The sequence below is a fragment of the Anopheles maculipalpis genome, chromosome 2RL, assembly GCF_943734695.1.
Source record: "Anopheles maculipalpis chromosome 2RL, idAnoMacuDA_375_x, whole genome shotgun sequence".
Classification (NCBI taxonomy): Eukaryota; Metazoa; Arthropoda; class Insecta; order Diptera; family Culicidae; genus Anopheles; species Anopheles maculipalpis.
Window position 1 is genome coordinate 46,149,827 of NC_064871.1, and position 13,102 is coordinate 46,162,928.

Genomic DNA, 13,102 nt, shown 5'->3' on the forward strand with positions numbered 1-13,102 from the left:
CATTTTCACTCTTCGGCGTGCGTTTGGCATCCTTTTCGGTCCCCTGCTGAAGATATCCCTTGGGAGGAGTAAAACTGGTTGGGCAAAATGGAAGAAGAGAGGCAGAGAAGGCGTTGTTGGACCAAGATTGATATTTAATGCTTTATTCGCTCGCAAAAGCGATAGCAACAATGACTGCGAAGCAAAAGCATGAAATGGAATGATTGTCGGTGGATTAAAAGTACATTTTCAATTTGTATCCGCTTTCAATGGTGTCGTCATCGCTGTCACTTTAGCCATATTGATCATCTGCTTTGCGGGCTTTGATTGCGAGATTTACAAGGGAAAGATTAAAATAAATGTGGCTTCTTGTTTGTGTTTTTGATGTTGCAGTTTCGTTTTTATTTTATCTGTTCCGAATATTGATTCTAAACTAAAAGTATGACAAGAATGTGTAAATTAATCTGCGGTTTGAGAATAAATGCAAAGCAATAAAATGGAATACGCTAAACTTCTACCAGGCCTTCGCAGAACGTTGGTAAAAATACTTGAACTATTTATCGAGCTATCGAAAAACGGCGCACAGTAGCCAAAAGAAATCAAAACCGCTCTCCGTTTTGCGTTAAACAAGCGCTTGAAATAGGAACTTTTCGACTCGAACGAAGGGCGATATAGTACAACCAACGTTAAAAAGAAAAAATAAAACACAATTCGCCAACGGGCGCCATTTTTGTACGGCACCCTATGTGCGTTAAACGAAGTGTGTGCACCCCTTCAAATACGTTACCCCAGTCCCTCCGTAGGAAGAAGGAGAAGAATGAAGTCAACAACAAAAGCGTGAACGCGGACGCCTGGTGCTGAATATTGATATTGTAAGAGGTGCTGAAAAGAGTGTGTTACTCGGTGGGAGAATTCAATTCTTGTCACGCTATGAGACAACATGATTTTGTTGTTGTTGGTATTGCGTTGCTTTTCTCAACAAACAAAAATAAAAAAAATAATACAGAACCGTTGTTGTGTTGAGAAGATATTGTATTCGAGGTACAGAGAAAGAGCGAGTTAAATAAAATATTGTATTCAACGACGTAATATTTGGGTGAAGGATTTTTGTTAAAAAAACTACTTCACTTCACAAACAAATGTTGTAATAAAGTTCACATTTGTTCCGATAACATTGCATTAAAAAAGAGAAACTTTTTCTTTTTAACTTTTGCTGCCAAAGAAAATATTTCAGAAGAAATCGAGCCTCGGAGTTACTCTTAAGTTTGTATTACAAAAGAAGAATCGTATAGAACTGTTTAATGGCCAACACTTGTTCCTTATTCAATTTCTCGCGTTCTTCCTCATAGAATTAGGGGGTTTCAACGGGCAGTTGCTTACTATTTCCATCATTCTTTCTGAAGCTTTTAGACTGTTTTGGTCATAGCTGCGTGAAAGAGGTCGTAGCGACAATAGTCTTTAGATGGCAGAATCGATTACCAAATACCGTCTGAACCATCTTCCTGCAGTCATGATTGACTGAGAAGTTAAACTAACCGCAAAGATGCCAGCAGTGGTAGGCCAAGGCCTCTAGAGATTGTAGAGTTAATAGAAGATTTTTATTTCATGACGTAATGCCTTGAGCTACGCAACTATCCACCTTCTTTTGTGTCGTATTTATGAATATGGGACGGCCTAGTCGTATTGCTTAAAACTAATTTACAGGATAGCTGCAATTCACATTGGGGCCTCCTCCCGGATTTGCTCGGAAGTTTCGCTGACTGTTGTTTCGTCATCCAAGTAGTAAGTCCAGTTTTAAGCGTGGGTCAGAATTCATTCCACGAGAGTACATCACATCCCGGGTGTTCTTGATAGCGTGATCTGTGGTTTTGATGGTTCTCCAGGGCCGTTGTTCATTCATCCATATGCTTGGTCTGCTTGGTTGTTGGCCGTTGTAGTCCAAACAGTGTTTCACATATAACAGAATAAGTGTCGTCATGTTTGGAACAAATAATATTACGGGCAATACGACACAACAATATGATAATTTCAAGATTTTTCTCGTCTGGGAGTAATAATACTTTATTAAAAGCCACGAAAATAATATTATTGGGATCACTTTTTCCGAGTTTAGTCGAGATTAGTCCCATAATGCAAAAAGTGATCTGAGGGTTCTTGTTGAATCTAAAAATGTTATAGAGCTTAGTATGTTAGGAATTGCCGAGAAGGAATTGCCATTCTATCGAACGAATTGCCTTATTGCGTATCGGGTGAACTTCTGTTGGACCGCTTCTACACGAAAAAGATAATATATCTAAGGATACTTGAGGAGCAATAAAGAGCTTTTATCGTCAAAACGTAGTGAAATATCCTTGTTATTACATTAGACCTAATATTAGTGATTGTAATGGATATTTGATGCTGACTAATTTGTTGCTGGCCCTAAAACTGACACTACTTTATCCATGGCTCGTGAACAATACGTACGTTCCAGTTTCTGGTTATCAACTTTGTAGTAAACCATTACATTATGTCTAGAGAAGTAAATTACACGCATTTATCATTATACAAGTACACAGTATTACGAAGACACCGTCGGAATCGTCGGCTTAGAATTTTCACTTATAAATAATTTATAATAAAAACAAGAGAGATTCCAAATTTCCCCAGCGCAAAATCACGAGGTGTTTTGTTGTTCAGCCTTACACTGTATGAGTGATCAGATAGATAGGAGTGATAACCATCCCACAGCGTTATCAGAATCTCTGAGTTTATCAAGTGTCGCGAGGAATATGCTCTGGGATTCTGGGGCGGCCCGGTGGTATGGCGAGAGCAGCACCAGTCTTTACACGGTAGGACCATGGTTTAAATCCTATACGGACCGTCCCCCCGTAGTGAGGATCCATCCAACTATCCAACTACGTGGTATCGTCAAGTCTAGTAAGCCCTTCAATGGCCAGCGTGTCCTAGAAGGTCGGCAAGCCAAGAAGAAGATGCTCTAGAAAACCGAGATCTCATTGCAGAACTTCAGATCTGTATAGCTTGCGTTAACCTGTAATTCGGAGTTATGTTTACATTTGCAGAAACTGACCAATTTCAAACCAAACATTTGCAGTAGCTAATGTAGATAGAAAGTCATGTTTCTTATTGCTTATGCAGTTTCAGGATTAATAAGTAATAAGAGAATTGTAAAAAGAACGGTCGTATACCTTTGATGAAGCACTTAGTGAATAGATAACACCACCATAGTTTATAGCAATTTTTCTAACTCTTTCTTTAGTTACGGGCACCAGTCAAGATGTTTCTACGCTTTAGGGAAGAAAACCAGTTTAGAGAGTTGTTAAGGTCTGCCGTTTTGTAATAAAATAGGTGGACGAATGCATGCGAATAAGTTATCACATATAAAACCTTTATTCACGATCTTATCCTAAACCTATCCTAAACCTTATCCTAAACCCGAACCTAACGGCATCTCAGGAGATCAGCTCATCTGTGAAAGGCGCAATGAGTACAGGTTTCCTCACGAAGGCAAAATATTCACCATAAAAAGAGCATTTTTAAATCTGAAAAAATGAAAACGTGTAAAAGGAGATATATTTCGGTCCCCATTAGTTAAATCTTTTTCTTCTTGGCTTAACAACTCTTCTAGGTCATGCCGGCCATCTAATGGCCCATGGCACTTGCTGATACCACGTAGTTGAATAGTTTGAGCCATAAAACTCTTAAAATACATCAAACTACCCAAGACAGTCCAACCAAGGGACCAATAAAATTTGTTGGTCCACAAGTCTAACGCAAGGCCTTATACGATCCTCTATTCTTTCTGTAGCCAAGAGGGAGTAGCAACAAATCTCGATCACCTACAGTAAGCTGAACATCTGCGATAATTTGTTTTGGTACATTCATGACTAAGATCCTAGTTAACTGCCAAAAAATCGCCCAGGAAGGGATTTCAATATTATTTTTAGGAATTCTTTTATGAGCGTCGAAACAGATTAATGCATTTAGTTATCTGAACCATCAACCATCAAGTTGTTTTTTAATTGCTTTTAATAATTCCACTTTAATTGCCAATAATCCTTTATTTCATCCTTGTGGCTTTATAGTTCATAAATGTTATTTTATTACGTTAAAATGATGCTAATTTTCTTAAAGAACTAAATGCTATCCCATAAATTGTTAACCATTACACGATGTCCCACTGATGTACGTATGCATAACATCAACCCACTGCTTCATCAGTTGATCATTACCCTCTAAGCTTAATCAGCCCGTATTCATATCAAACGGTCCGGCACACCGAAACCGGCTTCATCAACGTACCCAGCACATGATTGGCAGGTACTTGACTATAATTTTTGACACTTTCAATGTCTGATGCCTTGACCGACTAAATGGCAGTTGCGTCAGCAGTCGAAACACCGAAACCGGAACCGAAAACGGAATCGGAAGCAAAACGGCCAACTGTCTAATAGTGACACACGCCGGGACTTTGCAGTTTCGCAATGTTTTAGATCAGTTATCATCGTTAGAGTTGGTGGCTAGGTGATGATTACTGGAGTTATGTGCACTGCCGCTCTCGGTAAACCACGGGCAGGGTGAAATGAAGTAAGAAAAGCAACGGAGAGGCCGAGAACGGAACGGAACGCCTGCCAACGTGAGTGGATTGCCCAATCGCGGCGAACCATTCACGTTTGACGCTGGACGCGGGACGAGTATTTTTCCAACCATTTCTCTAGCACACGCTGCCGGGTGGGCCATCATTTCGTTTACCCAATTACTCTGGATCGACACGATGACTCCGAGAACCCACATTCGTAGATATACGTGTGTACACTACTATGCAACAGCCTGTACATTGCACAGCCTGTCGGACGGTGGCTGCAAATGTGCAAACGTATAATTTTCTGTTTCGCACGAAGAACCAATTTATTATCAACTATAATTGACCTCGTTAACAACAATGACGGTGCAGAAATTCGCTACCATGCCACCGTCCGGAGCATTTTTCATTGCTCACCACCCCAGTGGCTACATTCCTTCGGAAGCTATCGATCGGTGATGGTGATCGTAGTTTTTATCGTGCACTAAAGCGCTAAAGTGGTGGCTCTGAAATTTATTTGCATACACTGAGCCAATGCAAATGAGTGTTGGTCCACAAAGATCAATAGCTGGTTTTTGTGTTTTTTTGACATCTTAATTAGTCTGCTTATGGAACATGTAAAACAAATATGGTTTTGTTTTAGGAGAAAGTGTAGAAAGTGTTATCATCAAGGTTCGTCTTGTTTGAAAGTTCATTGGTAGTAATTGTGCCTTATCCAATACTAAGGCAATATCATTCTTTTAAATCGTCTGAAATTTACTACCGCTTGCCTATTATAACAGAATCCAGAGGCTTCACACTAGGCTTAGATTATTTGTGGCTTTCGTAGCCAGATCAGATTTGACATATGGCAAGTTCATTTCTAAAAATTATGCGTAGATCCTTTGACCGTATCTTAATCAACTGACGTTTCACTTTGGTTTCACTTTTGTATATGTTTTAGAAACGTAGTCTCTCTTGAAGTCCTTATCGAAGTCCTTATCCCAACTCCCCGACTTTTGTATTTTTTAGTCGAGAATTTTAGTCCCGATAACCTGAGGAACAGTCAGGCGCAGTTATGCGACAACGGCGCCTGTCTTCACGTGGCAGTACTTACAGTCTGTTCCTCCGTAGTGAGGACTGACGATCCAACTACGGTGGTATCAGCGAGCCTCGTAAGCCATTAGATGGGCGGCGTGACCTACAGAAGGTCGTTAAGCCAAAAAGAGAGAAGAGAACATCATGCTAAATACACAATCAAACTTCTCAAAAAGTTGAGACAAACATTGAATCGAAAAATAAACAATTCATGACCATAAATAATGTTTGAGTAACATGATGAGTCAAATTTGAAATAATTGAATCCTCAAAATTTGAATAGCCGCAAGACAAAATCAACAAACAAATTATAAAGCGTGTGGATAACCACAACAAAACACGAAAACACAAGCGTAATACACGAAATACAAACTGGAACTATGTACCTTTTAACAACTTAATTGGCATCGGCCAGCGATAACAATTCAAGATTTCTAAGAACACAACCGATCAATGCGTGCACTTTCAATTTCGATGCTTCCATCTTCACGGCTTCAATTTACTATTGTGTTGTGAGTTTTATGTTGTGTACTCCATTTCGCTGTTTCGTTCCAAACTTTTCACCTTCCTTTCTATTCTCTACCTGATGATCTTTCGCTTAACCGTTTTCCCTGAAACTGCTTCACCGTATGTTTAGTGCCGTTGTCTATTAGCTCTACTGACCATGACCATTATTATGATTGTTATTATTTCTATTATTTATGTTATTTTGTCGCCGAGGATATGTGATGGCACAAGAGTTTGTGCCCCCCCCCCCCCCCCACCCTACCTCTAATCGACAACACGGCAACAAATTGTCCAACTGGTTTGGAGAACCGGCGCCCGGTTAGCGTTAAATAGAGCTTGGAGTGGAACATGTTGAAGTCAAAAGGGGTGGCTTAACAGGCGAGACGGGTAGCCGACAGTTTTCCGGTCATCTCATGCTCTGTCCCGGTGTGCTTGTGCTGTGTCATGTCCGATGACGATGGACGTAGAATTAAACACTTTAAACAAGCGCTCGCCACCCGTACCCGGACCGGGAGTTTGTTGAGGTTCCTCTGGACCGTGTCGGTAGGTAGGTTCGTAGCTATCCGAGACGCGTTTTCGAGTGGATAAAGCGGACATGGGTTGAGGGTGGGAGTGATGATGGGCCTTGTGCGGGGAGAACTCGTGTTAAGTGGCTCGTGTTTTTGCTGTGGCATTGAGACGCGTCCGCGTCCTTCTTCGATCCCTAAGTCTTTCGCCATGTCTGTAACTGCTGCTGCATTAATCTCGTGCTCATCAACACTGGAACCGGTTGCTGGTTTTTCCTCCATCCGCTTTTTCTCTCTTTTTCTCGCACACCCGCTTGCTTGCAAGAGTCGGAAAAGAAAGAATTGGGTGGCGCGTCAAGTGGACGTAGTGGTTGATGGTGATGAAAATGTTTCATGAGATGTAATTTAGCTGACTGGCTGCAAATGTCAAAAGGCGATCCTACGCCGTCACGTTGTGCATGGTGTGCGCTCGGACCTCCGGGTTACACTGGGGCGGAGAAGCGAAGAGAGGAGAATTTAATTCGTCAGTAAAACGGACGACTTGTCTGTCAAAACATTCAATTTGAGCATTTGAATGCATTGGGTTGCTATCTGAGGGCGAGCATCAGAACCAGGAGCCGTGTACAGGGTGTTGGGTGGCCCATCAAATGAGTTGTTTGATAAATCATCGTGGCGTGTGTGGTTGAAGATGGAAGTGGTGTTGGTGGGTGTAGTATTTGTTTCGCACTCTCTTATTCATTGCCAAGAAAATTGACTTCTTGGAGCATTTTATGCCCCTGCATGATTCAGAACAGAAGCTTCTTTGTGTTGTTTAGTCTGTAAATGTACAAGTATTAAGCTTGAAAAACAAATGGTTGTTATGGTGAAAGGAGAACAATTTTATTTATTCAAAAAATTAATTAAAGTTTAGATCGGATATTGAGTCCACCTAGAAATGATAGATCTGGCACTAACATGTCATGTGTCTTGAATTATGTATATATTCTCAAAATACACAATTGTCAACAATACCGATTTAACAAACGATTTATCATAACACAAGGTAACTCCCAAAATAACAGGTCACCAAAACGACAGTGACCTCCATTGAACAATGATACGTAAATAGAGTAAAAAACTCAACTGACTTTAAAACGTTCTATTTCTCGACTAGCTAAAATTCGTCGGACGATAATCACGACGTCAGAACGAAATGGAGCCTGGAGAACATTCATATTAATTTCGCGTCTTTTCATTACAAGAGCATCGGGAGTCCCCAAGGTAAGGCCTCAATGTCTCTGACATGCCAGCATGGGAAATCTCCTCTAGATTTCTATGATCGCTTGGAAGAATAACTACGTAAAAGGTTTTACGTAATGAGTATGCAATAAGAAGGGATCGTGTGTACTTCGGATAAGGCACAAAAAATAAGTGCCTGCGATCGTATACATTACATTCGTAGAGTTTCGTGTTGATATTTTATATGCAAAGAAAATATTCCTTTCGGGTGCATTAGTTTTAATATTTACCAGTAGAGTGATGGCATCGATATATCCTTTCAATATTGAGTCATAATTTGTTTTTAGATTCTGAACCAATGCTCTCATCATAATATTCCCGATAGTCATCCAACTTGCGCATTAATCAGGAATCTTGTAACGTAGTTGAATTCATTGACTGGCTTTACCAGCGCGGCAAATAACGTCTTTAAGCACATAGAATCAGTTAAATTATTTGCAAACCTTTTCAAAAAAAATCCTAGCATTTTGTATGTTTCGTAAGTAATTAAGGTCAATCGCGGTTTTGAAATTGCGAACAGTCATATTTATTTTCATATTTAAACGTCCAAAATTTGCAGGAAAACTGCTACCGTATCATTTTTTTATCGAGAGAGATTTTCTAACGTCAATTCGTTTCGTACACTTCATAAATAAAAACCAATTTATAGCCCATTTATAGAAGTTCATTTTCATTTTCACAGTCATTTTCACTTCATTGACTTCTTTTCATATCTTAATGTCATCAGCATAACGGTCAGCTGCGAGTCCTTCATAGTTAAATGATTTTTTAAAATGTTTTGTTTGTAATCCGCAGTAGGTCACGTTGGATAAAATAACCTTATTCCGGACAATCGGGCAACTCAGGCTTTATAAGGGATTTGGTTGGTTGTGTTTCCTCTTCTAGGAAACAGATTAATTTGAAATTTGTTTTATGATTGGTTTTATCCCATTTTTATACATTTTTTCATAATTCATGTTTATTTTCAATATTTCAGGTTGTAAAGGTCTTTGCTATCTTCTTTCGAGGTTTATATGTTTTAAATAGATTAAATAACGAATTTCGATGTAAATTAGTTCATTTCTTTAAATTTCCTTTAATGCAAATATACGGCCACAAGCTCAAATCGGTTTAATGTACTTGCTTGTCAAAGTTGACATCAGATAGGAATTTTCCAAGAAATATCTTGTTGAAAATCATACAAAGCATACTTTCACTATTAATGAAAACATGCTGTAGAGATGCTTATACAAACAAATATTAGATCCATGTTTTCATGTTTACGTGTACAAAAAGTAATATGTGACAGTTTGAATAAATCTTACCTTTTTCGCATCCTAATTAATATGTGCTAAGGAAAACATCAATTCAAATTTGGTGTTTCCCTAGCAGGTTTTAATTATTTTTATTACAATTAATATAGCAATATGGCCTGGCCGTCCTTTATGAATAACAAATAAAAAAATAAATAAATAAATTTTCTAAACAAATTTTCAAACGATTCTGGCTATTTGATTAGCAAGTTCTTGCATGTGGTTTAAGATTAAGTAATTTTTTGAAAATTTCGTTACATTTTTAACACTGAAATTTAATGTTTAAGCAGGTGAGGTGAAAGTAATAAGATTTGAATTTTATGAGCTTATTCTGTTCCATCATTTATGCTCTACGGAATGGTATTAAAAAATACATCATTTCCTGACAATATTTTTATTTTATAGTTAAGTATGATGGCTCTTTGCTGTATTGTCCCTTTTTTATAATATGGTGCAACATACTTAATGGTATTTGTTCTGTTGTAATTTCAAGTATAATAGTAAAAAACAGATAAAATGAAGAGGTTTAGCTAGTAAATGATTTTTTGTATGGTATATGAAAATTTGTTTAACTTCAGTGCAACTCTGTGTCAATTTGTCTAATTTGTTTTATTTTTTTTTGAATTAGTAAAATCAAAATGAAACATTACTGTTTTGAGTCCATGTAATTGAATTGACAGCTCTATAGACGTTTACTGATGACAATATGGCGAAATGCCGTCATTCTTAGTATATATTAGCCGTTCACTGACCAAGAATAAAAAAACGTGGTCCAAACTGCATAACAGATTATGGTTGAAGATGATAAATAATCAATATGTTTAACCAATGAACGACACTCTTAAATTGTTTTATGTGCTTAATTTAAAACACCCTTAATTGCTTAGTTGTTTGGAATTGTTCTTCTCCTAAACAGAATGAGGATGTAATGGGCTAGGTTCAATATTTATATTTGTAGTTCCTTTTTCGCATCTCAAGATTATTTATTTGTTTATTATGACGCCTTGTGCCGTATCGTGTCGCATCTCAAGATTTTTACAATGATTTGATTTAACAACTCATACATCGTAAAAATAGCTTTTTTTCGTTATTTTAGACTTGTGGTGGTTCCATCGTATGATTAATGCCACTACATTAATACTACTTTGTTTAAGTAAACTCAAAACATGACTACCATGCGTCGCGCCTTGCTTGCATAGTTTATCAGCTTTTCATAATTGTTGGGGTCCCATAATTAAACGAACGAAAGAAAAGCAAATTTAATCGGTAAAACAATCTTTATCTTTACCGTGGTCCAACCCATGGAGGATCTCACCATCTGTGCAGTGGCTCAGGCAGGCAGGAGAAATCAGGCACCCAGTAAATGCCAACTGTGTAGACCCATCCATTTTGGTAATTCTTTCAAATTATCCATTCATAGGCTCCATTCCATTCCACTCCCTAATCGAATGGTATGGTACGAACAAATGGAACACAAAACACGAGAAGCGTGTACCTCCGTAATTTTACAATTAAGCCAAACAGCAATCATACGAAACCGTTAATCGAGGTAAAGCGAAAAAAAGAAAGGAAAAAAAACAAAAAAAAAACACACACACACACACAAAATATAAAAGGTTGTAATGTGAGAGTTCTGCAGGGGACGGGAGTGAAAATGCCTGGCCATACTCCAAAACATCCAAAACAGAGCGGACGCCAGTGGCCACCCCGAATAGAGGAGGTTTTGTTCGTCGTGTCGTTTTTGGTTTTGTTTTTGTTTCGTCCTGTAGCAGATAATTCTGATTTCATCTAGCTTTTCAGTGGGCGAGTTAAACGATCGATGTGCAATCGGTCCTCCTGTCTGCCCAATTCAGATCGAGTGATCAGTTTTTTTTTTCGGACGGACTGACGGGCTGAAACTGTCGAATCATCCAAGTGCTACCTTTCAAGTTCACTTCGCATCCTTCCTAGCGCGCGATTCGCGTAATGGAGAAGATTGTTTTGTCTATGGCATTTCCAACCAAGACGAACCGATGGCGAGCGAACCCGACGGAAAATCGTACACGCAAGATGGAAAAGGTTTTTGCGGTGGGTTTTCAAATTGCTTAAAATCAATGCCATGTTTGGATAAAGCACCGTTTAGTTGGTCAGCAATTTGGGTCCGGGAGCATTCTTTGGGATCTGTTTGTTTTTCTATTTTGCTTGCCTTCTAATGGACAGCATGGTTGGTACCGGTTGGTCGGTGATCGTCATTCTTTTCTGCTTTTCTGGTTGACTTGGGCAATTATCCTGATGCCACACACGATCCAATGGATGGTGCATGTGTAACGCGTCAAATAAATCATTTCCTTTTTAAGTATCGATGCTCTAAACTCAACGGTTTGCCGCTTCAATTTCTTGATATAACAGACTTTATTCAGAATTAGTTTTAGCTGCTAGGCAATACGGCCAGGTCGACTTGTTCCAGAGTGTAATTTGCTTCTTATTCTGTCATTTAACATATAAAATAAGGTTTTCACCTACGAGGCGTATAAAGACTTCATTAGGCGTGGAGACAAAAGATTAAACTTAAATTCTTGATAACCAGACAAATTCAACAAGAGCACATCCAAATCTGTGACGAATTTACAAATCTCTTGCAAATGAAGTTCGCTGGAACACGAGTTCTCTTGGTAAACGTGGCCTCTTGATCGGTGAAATCATTTGGATGATGAGGTCTTTTAAGCGACGTTAGAGACTAGGTCTCTTAGTAGACCAGACTTGTGGACGGCAAAAAACCTAAGTCTACGACACCTCATAGTTGATGACGTATCTCATAGACACCTCATAGTTGAGGACGATAAAAACCCTTGGAGAACGAAGGCCATTGACGGTCGCCTACTAGGCCAGTGATTAACTTTGATGCCATTGGTATATCAAGTGGCAGTGTGAATACGTTTATAACATCTCTTCCTTTTCTGAATGATGTTTTTTTGCACTCAATATTTCCTTATCCTAGCAAAATGATCAAAAAAGTATTTATATTTGTTTAATACGTTGCTAAAATCAGGTACAGCACTACACGGCAGGCTTCGCGGCGAAACATAGGCAGTTCCGATCGATATTAAAGTTCACAAAACTCGAGTTCTGTTTCATGTAGTTCCCATCCACCACGTAACAGTTGTCACAAAATGGTGGTAAAACGGCAAGGGTCCCATGTTTCCTTTTGCGTAAAACTCGGCACCGTCATCGTGTTTCGTTATCGCGTTACAATTTATCGAAGAAAGAATAACCGACGCGCTCTCACCATGCGGCATCCAGCGGCGCGACATGTCGACCCGCTTCCTAGTACATAGCATCTATTGCCAAACGCTATGTGTATCCTTCTGAATGTGCGTGCTAACGATGCGTATCACATTTTGCCGTATTCAATCGGAACCTCAATGGGATGAAATGTATGAATATTAATAATCCCCTTGACTCGCGCACCCGTGTTCTCATGATGGTGTGTCCCATGCTGGGCACATAGGGGTGAGAAACAATACCGACGCCCAGTGTCAGTTTTGTACATGAAGCTGTTCCGATGGTTGTAAGCGGCAGCCTGTAATAGAATTTCGACCCTTGTTCTCTCGATAATGATACACCATTCTACTCTTTCGTGAAAAAAATAAAGGATGGCTTTCTGGCAATGGGGTGGGCGAGCGTAATGGCGTCAGAGGTTGGATAATGTTTCGAGGGGTTTTTTGTGTGTGCTTCTCAACAGTTGACAAAAAATAGGGGAAAAACGAAATAAGGATCATGCGCAAATTGGTAGGTCAAATTTGAACGAATGCTACCCCGTGTTTTTAATTGTGTTGGGAGAGTAGCTATTTTATATTATATATATTGTGACATATATTGTGTAAAACCTACAACTTATTTAA